Source organism: Peromyscus eremicus, chromosome 3, assembly GCF_949786415.1.
Source record: "Peromyscus eremicus chromosome 3, PerEre_H2_v1, whole genome shotgun sequence".
In the NCBI taxonomy this organism is placed as follows: domain Eukaryota; kingdom Metazoa; phylum Chordata; class Mammalia; order Rodentia; family Cricetidae; genus Peromyscus; species Peromyscus eremicus.
The window spans coordinates 126,311,397-126,325,772 of NC_081418.1; positions in this window are offsets into that span (position 1 = coordinate 126,311,397).

Genomic DNA, 14,376 nt, shown 5'->3' on the forward strand with positions numbered 1-14,376 from the left:
ATAGAGTGTTAACACGGCTGCCCGCTGTTGACAAAATGTTTCCAAATAGCTAGCAGAGAGGATTTAGTTTGTTTAGCTGTTTTGTTGTTTGGTTTGGGTACTGGGGATTGGCCTCAGGGTATCTTGCATACTAAACATGAAGTCTACCATTAAGCCATAAGCAGGCTGAGGGGGATTTATGAGTGTTCTCATCACAAAGAAATGATAAGTTTGTGCATATACATCAAGAAGACCATGGGAAGATGGACATCTATAAGCTGAGAAGAGCAGTGGAAGAGGCCAATCCAACTGACACTTTAATCTCAGACTTCTGGCCTCCAGAGCTGCGAGAAAATAAGTTCTTGTCATCCAATCCTTAAACAACAAAACATGGTAGCTATGTGGATACATTATTGAATAAACTAACCTAGAAAAGATTAGAAAAGAAATTGCAAGGTAGGTAATGGAATTTAAAAATCTGACAGGGTGTGGTTAGACCTACATATAACCCCATAGTGTGAGCATGGTTGTCAGAGGACATTGTCAGTCCATAACTTTGAAACAGGGTCTCTCCTGTTCATTGCTGTCTTTGCTAGGTTAGCTGGCCTGTGAGCTCCTAGTGATCCTCCCACCTCCACTTATGATCTCTTGGCTGTAGGCTGGGGCATGTTACAGATGCTTGCTTGTTCTACTGAATTTGGCTTTTATATTCTCTGAGGATCTGAACCAAGACCATCAGGCTTGTGTGGCAAGTGCTTTACCTACTGGGCCATCTCCCCATCCCAAAGACTGTCTATTAAAAACAATAGCAGTGATCATTATTACCATCATCATCACCCAAAGGGGGCCAGAGGGAGCAATGAAAGAACAGAGAATCAGGATCTATGGGACAGGATAGAGTCAGGTAGCAGTAAGAAGCCACTAGTCTTGAGGATTGCCCAGGGTATCAGCTACTATTTATAGCTTGCTTTTAAGGTCTGGCGGGAACGTGATGAGTGGGTGGGATGGCTTTGTCGACAGGTCTAGGGGTGAATCAGTCAAGGCCGGGTGCAAAACGCATATACTGAGCTTTCTAAATGCAAACCAAATTGAGCCACAATTATAGATTAGTATATTTAGAACCGTAACGGAATTTTCCAGGAGCAGTCAGGGCCAGAGAGCTCTGTTCAAACCAACAAAAATCTGTTAATTCTTGGGTATCAGAGGCTTTGAGAGAAATAAAGAAAATAATAGCAAAAGGGGATCTGAGGTTTTTATTTCTTACACATCTTCTGAGATAAAGGAGTGGCTTTGTGATGGTAAGGAAGTGCAGATGCAGCCTTACAATCAAGTTGGGAAAGTCAGAGGTCTAGCTTTCTGCTTGCTGGGGATACAGCTCAGTGGTACAGTGTTTGCCTATGGTTGATAGCCACTAAGCCGTCACATCTGACTTTTGAGCAGATGCAAGGTATCTTCATGTTCTTGCTTATGCCAGACACTGCACTAAATAATTTTTCTGCATCATCTCTTCTGTGTGTGAGAGCACATGTGGGCAGCTACAAGGGCACATGCATACATGCACATAGAGGCCACTGGTCAATGTTGGGTATCTTCCTTGATTGCTCTCCATGACCAAAGCAACTCTCTAATAAAAGGAAGCATTTAATTGTGGGCTTACTTACAGTTTCAGAAGCTTAGTCCATTAACGTCATGGTGAAGGGAGTATGGTGGCTTGCAGATAAGTGTTGGAGCAGTATCAGAGACTTTTACATCCTCTCTCTGCAGGCAGAGAGAGAGAGAGAGAGAGAGAGAAAGAGAGAGAGAGAGAGAGAGAGAGAGAGAGAGAGAGAGAGAGAGAGAGAGAGAGAGAAAGAATGGTCAGGGCAGCGTATGGACTTTGGAAACCTCCAGGCCCACCTCCAGTGACATATGTCCTCCAACAAGGCCACACCTACTCTAAAAGGCCACACCTCCTAATCCTTCTCAAATAGTGCCACTACCTGATGACTAGCATTCAAATATATGAGCCTATGAGGCCATTCTTATTCAAACTGCCATAGCCAGTGAGCTCTGGTTTACAGATATGTGCCATACTACCTGGCTTTAATGTGGGTGCTGAGGATCCAAATTCAAGTTTTTATGCTTATACAACATACACGTTACCCACTAAGCTATTTCCTCTGACCCTGTCCCTCATCATTTTAATCTCATGAAAAAATAACAATTCCTGAGGTTATCATTATGATTAATTTTTCATTTCACAGATGAAGACACTGAATGTGACATAAGTGAAGTCAACTCTCATACCTAGTACAAAGTGGACTCTAGATCTTGAAAATCAGTGACTACATAATTGATCACTCCATATAAAGGTCCACATTCTAGTTTTAATTCCGAATTCTCTCAGCTATCACCTTTTTCTCTCTCTTTTTTTTTTTTTTTTTGTTTTTTGAGACAGGTTTTCTCTGCACAGTTTTGGTGCCTGTCCTGGATCTCGCTCTGTAGACCAGGCTGGCCTTGAACTTCTAGAGATCCACCTGGTTCTGCCTCCCGAGTGCTGGGATTAAAGGCATGCACCACCGCTGCCTGGCTCAGCTACCAACTTTTATTGTTTTTCCATGTATGTCTTGGATTTCTCACAGTTGTTTCAACTAGGGCCTTGGATTTAACTATTATTAAAAACTGTCTTTTGTTTGTTATCGTGGTTGATTGGTTTATAAACTAGGCAATATAGGCATATGCTGCAACATTTAGAATTTCACGAAAGAATGCAGACATTTCCCCAGCTATCCAGCAGAACAGTCTGTTCTCGGTTGCTATTAACAAAATGCCAGAGGCTGGGTATTTATAAAGAAAGAAGGTTTATTTAGCTCAGTTATGGAGGTGGAACATTCCAGATTGGGCTGTCCCACCTGTTTAACTCTGGTGAGGACCTCATGGTGGATGGTGTCAAGACTGGAAACAAGAGGGACTCAGAGATCATGCTTGCTCTTGTAATTGCAACTTTTTTTTTTCAGGAAATTAATCAGGGCCCTTGTTGAAGTGTATTAATCTCTTCTGAAGGTTGAGCTCAATTCATCACCTGAACAGTGTTACACCGGAGACCAATGGCCACCACATTGACCTTTGGGAGAGGCGGGTAAACCACAGCACCTATTTCTCTCATTATGTTGAGGTTTAACAGCCATTTGTACTCATGTCCTTTCATGCCCATTACCTAGTTTGCCTTTGCATTGTTGTTTCTTTCTTAAAATTCTTAAACAGTTTTATTTTATCTTCATCAACATTATTAGTATGTGTATATGTGTAAGATGTGTTTGGGAGACATGTATGTGTGTATATGTGAAAAGCAGAGGACACCTTTGTGGATTCTACCCTCTCCTTCTACATTTACATGGTATCCTTGTTAGTTTTGTTGTTGTAGACTTAACACAGATTAGGGTCACCCGAGAAGAGGGACCATAAATTGAGAAAATGCCTCCCTAAGATTGGCCCATAGGGAAACCTGTGGAGCATTTACTTGATTGATGGTTGATGTGGGAGGGCCCAGCCCATTGTGGGCAGTGCCATTCCTGAACTGGTAGTCCTGAGGTACATGGCTGAACCAGCCATGAAGAGCAAGCCAGGCGGCAGCACCCCTCCATGGCCTCTGCTTCAGTTCCTGCCTCCAGGTTCCTGCCCTGAGTTCCTGCCCCGACCTTCCTCAGTGATAAAGTAAGGCCCAAGAGTCGTAAGGTGAAATAAACCCTTTCCTCCCCAAGTTGCTTTTGGTCATGGTGCTTATCTCAGCAATGGAAACCATAATCCACACGTGGGTTCTGGGGATCAAATTCAGGTCCTCAGGCTTGCCTAGCAAGTGCATTTACCCACTGAACCATCTCACAGGCCCTTTTCTTTTTATCGAATGTAGAGACTCTTAGTATGTTAAGAAAACATGCCCTGTGCCTGTGGTATGGACTGGAAGTACTTTTCCAAATTTGTTTTCTGCTTTTTGGATTTTTGCTTTGTGAGACAGGGCTTCACCCTCCAGCCCAGGCTGGCCTAGAACTCACTACATGGTCCAAGCTGCCTTCAGACTTGGGGCAACTGTCCCACTTCAGCCTCCTGAGTTTTAGGATTACCAGCATGAGCCATCATGCCTGGCTGCCTTTTGAATTTATCAAAGTTTTTGTTTTCAGGGAGAAATATAATCAGTCAGATTTATCAAATTTTGAATTTATGACTTTTGTAATTTATCACTCTTAAACAGCTATTTCTTATCCCAAGGTTATAAAATACAATTTCTTATTTTCTTCTCCTGCTATTTTGGTTTTAATCCATCTGGAAATTTTCTGGCATCAGTGCGAAATGGATCTAAGTGAAGTTCTTTCCAAGGAAACTGGCTTATTTCAATATATTTTGTTTTTATCGTTTTGGCCTCACTGGTTTGAAATGCATTATTTATTCCATACTAGATTTCTGGATACACTTGGGTTTCTTTCCGAGTTTTCTACTTATTGTTCTGTCTCTTAATATGTAAGCACCACAGTTGATACTACTACAGCTTAATACCCGTTCTAGCTGTGTAGAGACAACCTCTCTTTACTGCTGATTTTCAGAAATCTTCTTGTTATTCTGTCTTATTTCTTTCTATATGGATTTCAGACTCTTCCCAAGTTAGCCCCCTCCCCCAATCTGTTGGTCTATTTTATGTTTGACGGATTACATTTCCAAACTGATTTAGGCAGGAATGACATCTGTATTATGCTGTATCTTCCCATCTAAGACCAGGATATGCCTCTTTGCTGTTGTTCAAGGGTTCTTTGATGTTCTTTAGTCATTTTTTTCCCCCAAATGAACTAGTACACCTCTTGTTAACTTTACCAGTGGATAACCTATCTTTTTAACTGCTATTATAAATAATTTCTTCTTTCCTTCACATTTCATGAATGAATTTTGTTTCGGCAATGATTTAAAAAGCTTCATTCTGGCTATGTTGTCTTAGGATGCCTTGGAAGACATTACATCTAATTTGCCTTGGGTTCTATTTCCTGTCCCTAGCTTGTTGGCAAAGTCCAGGTCCCTGGAGAGAGAGGTCCCTTGAGGAGTCTGGCTATAGAAGTGGCTTATCCATACACCAACACACCTGTGAGGTGGGTGCCATGTGCACTAAAACACACGACTGAATCTCAGGCCTTTTAATCCTCTCCAAGGTAATCATAGCAAGGCAGAAAATGTAAAAGTAAGAGTCAGTCTAATTCTTAGACTTCAGTCTAAGATTCTGTGGCTAGGCTCGTCTTTGGTGTCCAGACAGTTAGTCACCTTGAGGAAACTGAGGTGGCATTCAGTACATAAACACAAGGCACTATTTTCTTCTCAAATCACGAGAGCCAGAAAGATGCCTACTGCCCTGCTCCAAGTGGAATCTGAGCTCTTAGGAAAACCCTTATAACGGTGCTATAGCTGGTATTAGGATTAATAAACACGAGCATTAGAATACATTGCTGATATATAATTTTCTAAATTTTATTAAAATGAAAATTCTTCTTCATATTGAAGAAGTTCAATAAACTTCAAATAGAACAAACACAGTAAGACCATACAAAATCAATCACGCTGCTGTTCAGGGATAAAAAAAATACATGATAAAGAACAATAAATAGCAGAAGCAGATGTCCTGGTTAGTTCTTTGTCAGCTCAACACAAGCTAGAGTCGAATGGAAAGAAGAAAAAAATGAACTGAAAATTGAAAAAGAAATGTTTTCCATCAGTTTGCTTGTAGGGGCATTTTATTGATTGTTAACTGACAGGCAGTGCTACCCCCGGGGCAGGTGGTCCTGGGGTGTACATAAAACGAAATGGAGCAACCCAGAGAGAGCAAATCAGTCAGCAGCATTTTCCCATGCCTCTGCTTCAGTTCCTGCTCTGATTTCCCTCAGTGATGAACTGTGGCATGGAAGCATAAGCCAATTAACCCTTTCGTCCCTGAGTTGGCTTTAGTCAGGGTGTTTATCACAGCAATAAAAAGCAAAGCAAGATAGCAGGATTTCCCAAAATTCTGGAGAGTGGGTTACCTCTGGGGAGGACAGAAGAAAGTGTTTCAAATGCATTCGCAAATTCTTTAACCAAATGAACTGGAAAGTGGCTAAGTATTATTCTTTAACTTGGATGCGTACATCACAATGAGTGGAAAATTAATTAAGCTTATCCATTCTTCTGCTACTTGTGACGAAACAGTTACTTCTTTTCAAAGTCACAACCTTTCTGCTTCTACTTCCTGAATGTAGGGATTATAGGTGTGTGCTAGCATTTTCAGCTAACACTAGCTATTTCTTTTCTTTAAAATTTATTTTTATTTTTAATCATATATATATATATACATATATATGATATGTGCATATGGTGCAGGTGTCCACAGAGTCCAGAACAGGTTGTCAAATCCCCTGAAGTAGGCATACAGGTAGCTGTAAGCCTCCTGATATGGGTGCTGGGTTCAGAACTCAGGTCCTCTGCAAGAACAGAAAGTGCTCTTAACCACTGAGCTATCTCTGCAGCCCCAAATAAGCCAGTCTAATAACATCCCTTCTCTACGACTGTGACTTCTACAAGGGCAGGGTCTTGTGTTAGCCACCATTGTGCACTCAGTTTCTCCCACACCCACTCCTTGGCAAGTGAAATGTCATCAACCAAATCTCTTGTTTTGTATCCCAACAATGATGTGCTCAACTTAACCCTACCCATACAGTTGTGTTTCAGTCCACTGGGGCAAAAGATGGAGACCAGAACCTGGCCCAGTGTACCTAATGTCTATTTTATACAAATAAAAACAAACAAACAAAAACCTAGTTCTTAGCTGGGAATTAAAGAAAATTCTAGCATCCAGACCTCAGTTCCCTGGAGCCAGTAATTAAGTCACATGGGAATCCTTTGGCATTAAAAAAATTTTTTTTATCTTACGTGTATGAGTATTTTGCCTGCAAGTATGTATGTGCACCATGTGTGTGCAGTGCCTGTTGAGGCCAGAAGAGGGCATCAGATCCCCTGGAACTGAAGTTAAAGAGTTGTGAGCTGCCATGTCAGTGCTGAGAACTGAAACTTGGTCCTTATGAAGAGCAGCCAGTCCTCTTAGCCACTGAGTCATCTCTCCAGGTCCACCCCCTTTAATTATAATGTTCACTCTGACTCTGGGTAGAGGGCTTTAGGATACCCACCCCATTTATACTGGGGCAATTAGAGGCATGGTCACACAGCCAAGCAGAATCTGGCCAGTATATCTAAGGCGTAGAGCTTCCCCAGAAGCCCGGAGTAAGTTTGCATCTATAGAGGTCTGGCTCTTCTCAATGGCACTGAGCATGTTCAGAATCTTTGTCTACAGTCCTCTGCTCCATAATGGTTAAGGTGGCTTTGCATGCCTCTGAATCCTAGTGCCCAGCAACACTGGTATTTGTTGAGCACCTGCTTGCTTAGTGCTGGGAGGTAAGACACAGAACTGAAATGAATTCACACTTCCTGCTTTAGAGAAGTGCATGGTCCAGAGAGGAGATACGCAGAAAGTCGCTCCAACATGTTAGGAAAACTACTCAATAGGAATGTGTTCAGCTTGCTCTGGCAATGCAGAGAAGGGGCTGTGAGATTTAAGACTGAGCTGGGCCTTGAACAATGGGAAGTTGTTAGCTAGACTGGCAAGGACAGCAGATAATACCAGTGCTCCGTAATTTCCTAGTTCAGTTCTTGCTCTAGTGCAAGGATGTTCCTGGCTGTTGTTCAGGGTGGAGCTAATGCTGCCAGGAGCAGCATTTAACCATCTTCAATAGAGACTGTGAATATATGACTGAGATTTTTAAATCCCTTTAGTAGGCTATCCCCCCAATATGCCCTACCATATCTACCGGGGTCCCTGAGTGGAACTGGCTGCCAGTGGCCCATAGATGCTCATGATCACACCTTTTCTGTTCCCTTCCAAATCCCATGTAGCTATGACCTCAACTGGGGCTTCTTTGGATGGCACATTTAAGAAATTATCTGTTTGAGGCCAGCCTGGGCTACATAGTGAGTTCCAGGAAAGGCGCAAAGCTACACAGAGAAACCTTGTCTCGAAAAAACAAAACAAAACATATCTGCACTCAAATCCCAGTCTTGGGATCTGCTTCACGACTGGCCCAGTCACAGTGCCTAGAGGATATCTCAAGCACAGGGAAACAGCATCAACAAAGCGGAGTGCAAGCCAGGGAGGCCAGAGAGTGAGCTAGAAAGGCAGAAGGAGAATCATGAATGCATTGCTAAGAAGTGGCTTCATCCTCTATGGAGGAAGGATGGTGGCACTAAAATGGAATTTTCAAAAGCCCCTTAAATGTTTGGTGGTGGGCATGGCAGTGAGCATGGGGAGCCAGGGTAAGACTTTCTCCTCCTTATCCGTGGCATTTCTGCCTAAGGCTCAGGTCTCCAATCGCCTGCTCTGTACCGCCTCAGGCAGCCACCTGCCTTCCTTCTGTGTGGTGGCTGTCTTCATCACCTGCTAGGCTGAGCTGTTGCTGGGGCTGCAGCCACAGTTGCTGGAGGTGGGAGGAGCTTGAGCGCCCGACAGTCACGCGCGCGCGGACACTGTTACCAGGTCTGGGGCTGCAGTCTGTCCCCATTGGCTAACAGACGGAATTTTCCTTTCTGCAGCTGTACCTTGCCACTCATCACTTGCCTGTCTGCACCCTGGGTGCAGGACTTCTCTGAGACTTCCTATTCAGGCAGTCATTGGTATTCCTGTCTTGTGGGCTCTTGTCAATGGGGAAATTGGGAAGCGTTTGCAAAGGAGGCTGGGAGAAGACCAGGTGCTTCTCCAGTTTGTCTGGATACAGAGATAGGGTGTGTTTTTGCTGCAGTATTTCATAAACAGTCTTGCGTCTTGTTTTCATTTTCTTTTTCTTCCCTTCTTTTTCCTCCATTCCTTACTCCCGCGTGACTAACGGCTAGGCATTCGAGATTTAGAGATAGACAGAATCTCTGACCTTGGAAATATCCTAGACTAAGGAGGGTGGGAGAGTGGAGGGAACATGACCCATTTATAACAGTGTTGTGTGATGAGTTCTAAGATGACTTATTTATAGATTTTAAATATTAGTCAATTGACATTAAAAAATGTCAGGGCATAGGGGAGGGAAGCATCTTCAGGAACAGTTCCCCAGCAGTGATGGTAGGTGAGCAGCAGTTGTTAGGGCTGGTCATAATAGTCAGCGTCTACTAACTGCTGAGGACCACAGATGGACTTTGAACTTGAGTCCTCAGGATAACACTGTGAGGTAGGTAGCCCTATTATACTGAGGACCCTCAAAGGGTTTAGATAAATCATCACCTGAGATCAGAAATATGCAAATGACACAGTCAAGATTCCAAAACATCTGTATCTACCACAAAACCTGTGGTTATCCAACTGTGCCATGCTTCCAGGAGAGGGGAAGGGTGTCCTAAGCAGAGATAACAGCTTGGGCGAAGTATTAGAGACACACTACTGATTACACTGGGGTAGATGCCCTGGACTGCCATGTTCTCTAATCCACAGAACTTTCCAAGCATTCTTTATGGCCTACAGGAAAATCAAGGGGTCAGTGAATGTTTACCTCTCCCTTTTGAAGATGGGAATTTGGGCATGAGGTGGCTTAGAGGGTAAAGTGCTTGCCCACGAAAGCTTCATGACCTGAATTTGATCCCCAGAAGCCATGTGAACGCGGAAGGAGAGAACTGACTCATGCTACCCCTTTATCATACACACAGAATAACAAATGATTTTCTTTTACATTTATAAATTTGCAATTTAAGTTTGAATCTCAGTTTGTTTGTTTTTTTGTGACAGGCAGTGTGACCTTGGGGGAAATCTCTTCCCCTGAGCCTCCATTTCTTCATCTGTTAAAATGAGAATGAGACTCCTACCTAGTAGAACTGATGCAAGAATCAAGTTTAGACTGAAGCACTCATCACTACTGATCTGTTCAAGGTGACTTTAGGCTGCCCAGGTCTAGCTCATGATGAAGAGGTTGGCTGAATCATCAGGCGAGGAGACTTTTAGATAATTGGATGGGGAATGCCTTCTATCCGCCAAGAAATGAGGGTGCTGGCAGACAGCCTATTGCTAGCCTGCTTCAAATGGACCAGATGCTATTTTGGAGATGAGAAAAGACATTCTTTTGACACCAGTAGTGCAGAGAGAAGAGAAAAGCCAGTAAATAGGAACGTTGACTTAGTCGTGATCAGGAATAGGGGGCAGGTAAGCCAGTTGGATGTCTTGAAGGGTGTTGTTATGTCGTGCTTGGTGGCAGAAAAGGTGCAGGGTGAAGGAGAGGAGGTAGGAGAGAACGGATGTGCAGACAGGCTTGCCGGGCAGAATCCTACTCACAAAGACAGCAGTCAAGTGTGAGACCTTGGAACACGATTGTTGTCTCAGATCCTGAAGCTGGATGTTTTTCAATAAAAGAAATAGGGCCATCTGCTTCAAGCTGGCCCTGGCACCAAGGAACCTTTCTTTGGGGACAGCCTTGTAGATACTCATATAATGTGGTACTGTGGCTTGACACTGGAGAAAAATTTCTTTTCAGTGTAGACACAGTAGGGATGAAATTAGAAGTTGTTCACTTTTATTTTGCAACTTGCTAATATACTATCTATATCCTTATACTGTTCATTTACAAAAATGATGCCTACCTCATAACTGCTGTTGTCTGGATTAAACGAGGTAGCGAATGCATAGCATCTGTCATGCTTAGCACATAGACAGTGCGCAATAAAGGTGGAATTAGCCTGACATGCCATTCCACCAATCACAGAGAGTGTACCTTTTTCTTTTCCTTTTAGTTCAATCCTTTAGATTACCATCAGAGAGACTGTAGCCATGCCTTCAAACTAAAATCTTCAGAGAACCTCAGGTCGCTCCAATCTCTTCATTTTATACTCATAGCTATCCGGCCACTAAGTGATGAGTTAGGGCTTCAAAAATTGACTGTCTCAAAGTTAGAACATAGATTTCATTAAGTTATTTTCTTTAAAATAATTTCTAAGAATTTTTTTTTTGAGACAGGGTCTCATATATTCCAGGTGGTCCTTGAGCTCACCATGTCATGTTGGATGACCTTGAGCTTTTGATGCTCCTACTTTATCTTCTGAATACTGGGATTATAGATATTTACCACCTGGTTTATGTGTAACGGGGATTTAACTCACGTTTCACATATGTGAGGCAAGCCGCACCCCTAGACTTTCTTTAAAATAATTTCTATCATGAATATGTTCCCGCCATATGCCAGACTTGATATTGGATACTATTTATGTGAAATCTCATTTCATTTTTTAAAGTTTTGCAAATAATAATTAGCTCTATAGATAGAGGGTTTTTATTAAAGAAATGGTATTCTATTACTTGCCAATAAGTGACTGAAGCAGGTGATAAACCCACATGGGTCTGACTCAGGAGTTCTAACTAGCAGGAAACTAGTATTAACCAAGACAGCTTAGGAAGCCCAGAACCGCCTGCTGACCCTGTAAACAGCTCACTCTCTCCTTTTCTCCCATTAAACAGGAACTGTCCCAGCAGTAGGGGGAGGAGGTTGCCTTAGGCACAGATTGGGCGAGGAAAGCTTAGTCTTGCTTCTGGTGTGGGCCGAATGCTAAACAGAAAGGATGTGCTTTCACTCATCCTTGGAGCAGTGTGAAGATGTTGCTGGAAGACAAATGCTGATAAATCCTCTGAGTTTCCCAGGCAGAGGAAAACCCACTCTGTGCTGCTCGCGTGTGACAGGATGAGATGCTCCTCCGTCACCATGGCAACAGCCAACACACCAGCATCCTGCAAGAGGCCAGAGCTGCTCTTTGGGGAGCTGTGGTCTTAGCTGGGTGGAAATAAGAGTGGGGTGTACTGGGGGAGAGGGAGGGGTGTCTAATCGGCTAGGATTTTTGCTTGAATCTCGCTGTTTTCATGGCAATGGTGTTTATGTGGGGTCCCTGCTACACTAAACCTCCTATGTTTGCAAGACTCTGGGTAATGAGAGGTGTCAGGGAAGCTTACAAGCAGAGCTCAGGAGGGCGTGTTATTTCAGCTATGGTTTCCAATAAGCACATTTATGTGGAAAGCTGCTGATAGATGGCTGCTTTCTTAGGGGCCTGTCAGTATATCCTAATGGAGAATCTCACGGGCTTTGCAGTCAGCCAGACCGGCTTCATTTTAGTTCTAAGAGCTAACATTAGCTGCTGCAACCTCTCTGATTCTCAACTGCCTCATCGGCAAAAAGGGGAAATTTAACATTTCCCTTGTGGGGGATGAAATGAGATAGCACATGGGCAGTTTTTGGCATGAAGTCAGTATCTAATCATAGTTATTATTGGGTCCCCAGTAAACAGAGACTTGGCAAGGGGACCATCTCTGACTCCCTTAAAATCAGAACCAACTTGGAACCAGAACCCACGGCACCTGGGCTTTTCTCTCGCTCTCTAAAGCCGTCTGCACTGCTTAGTGTTTGTTCTCCAGGCTCCACCCTTGCCTGTATTCCCTGGCTGAGCCTGATGACATCAGGTTTTGTTTGCCTTGTGAGACTCCACCCAGAGAATCTCACACCAGACCTTGGGGATCACCTGGCTCAGCTCCCTCACCATATTTTCCACACTAGAAAACAGAAGAGCGAAGGAGAGTAAAGTGCCTTGTTCAAGGTCACTCAGAAAGGTAGAAAGCATCAGTTGAAGTGGTTGCTGCATTTATTTTAGCAGGTATGACTAAGCCTGAGAGTCCCTGAGAGGGGGCAACCTTACACCCCACACCTGCCTGAGTTCTCTTGAGTGTTTAACACTGGGATAATTATGTGTGGGAAGAATTTTTTTCTCCCTTTTTTTGGTAATTTACTTATGCTGGCAAGCTCTGTGTGAGCCACTAGAGTTAGAAATATCAATAGCTAATATCTGCACAGTGCTTTACAGCTTATAAAATGCACTCACTCAATCTTAATTTCTCAATAGTTGTAACAATTGTCGCATTCTTTCACAGCTGGGGAAACTGAGGCTGAAGGCGATGTGGGTAAATATATGCAGTTAACATGATTTAGGACTTAGATTTCTGTGGTTCCTAATTATGGCACATTGACCCAGCTAAGTGGCCACCTTGATTGGATGCTAGGGCATAGCTGTCCTCTGCGGACAATTCAGATGTAGGAAAGGACAGAATCCATGGGGTCCAGGCTAGTAGTGTCAAGAAGACCCACCTCAGTGGAGATGATGGATCCTTAGGAGGTGCTCCAAAACACCACAAGAAAAAAACACGATGCCTCTTCTGGTAGAGCTTTGCCATTTTCAGAGTTCCTCTTAGGGCATGCCATGTGAGGTACCTGTCAGGTAAGCTACTACCACTTCCTGTTTGCATGGGAACCAAGAGATCTCAGAAGCCTGCGGAGGACTGCAGAGCCAAGGTGTTAGTGTTCGGCTGGAACTTCCAGCTGAGAAAGCCCCATTCCTGCCTCTTCCTGCCTCTTCCAATCCTGCCCTCTCAGAAAAACTGCCAAGCGGCGGCGGCTCCTCCCCTGAAGCTGCCAGCTGCACAATCCCTGCCCAAAGCGTTATAATTGGGCACAAACCCAACTTGTGGGAGGCGTGTCATCGCCCGGTGCCTACAGGGTATTTAAGCCCCCTCCTCTAGACTGGCCATATGATTTTTCTCCTGCCCCTTCCCCCGCCTGGCTCGCTGTCTGGGGGCTGGAGGGCCATCTGGGAGTGCTTTGGCCAAATAAACCTGGTCTTCTACTTTTTTTTTTTTAAAGGATTTATTTATTGTGTATACAGTGTTGTGTCTGCATATTTGCCTGCAGACCAGAAGAGGCGCCATAGCTCATTACAGATGGTTGTGAGCCACCATGTGGTTGCTGGGAATTGAACTCAGGACCTCTGGAAGAACAGTCAGTGTTCTTAACCTCTGAGCCATCTCTCCAGCTTAATTTGGCTTGATCTGGCTTACTGTGTCTGTAGAGAAACCTATTATTGGACTACAGAAACCTATCAGTTAGGACAGGGGCACACAACTTCTAAATCCCAAACAATTGCATTTCTCTTTAGAGCGGGTGGGTGTGAATGGGCTTTCCGAACCTGGAAAGTGAGCAAGAGCTAAAAGTTTAGAAACCAGACAACATTTTGCTCAGTAGCTACAGTAATAGGTTCTCCTTTAAGCTAGGTTTCTGTACTCCCCCTCCTTCCCTTTCTCACCCATTAAAAATTTAATAATAATAATTTATTGTATGAGAGAGAGAGAGGAGAGGGGGGAGGGAAGGAGAGAGAGAAAGGTCAGAGGACAACTTGTGGAGCTGGTTCTCTCCTGCCTTCATATAGCTTTTGGGAATCAAACTCAGGTTGCCAGATTGCACCTTTACCTGCTGGGCCATTTTCCCACCAACCCTCCTTTCTGTCCTGGAAACAAGGTCTCACTAT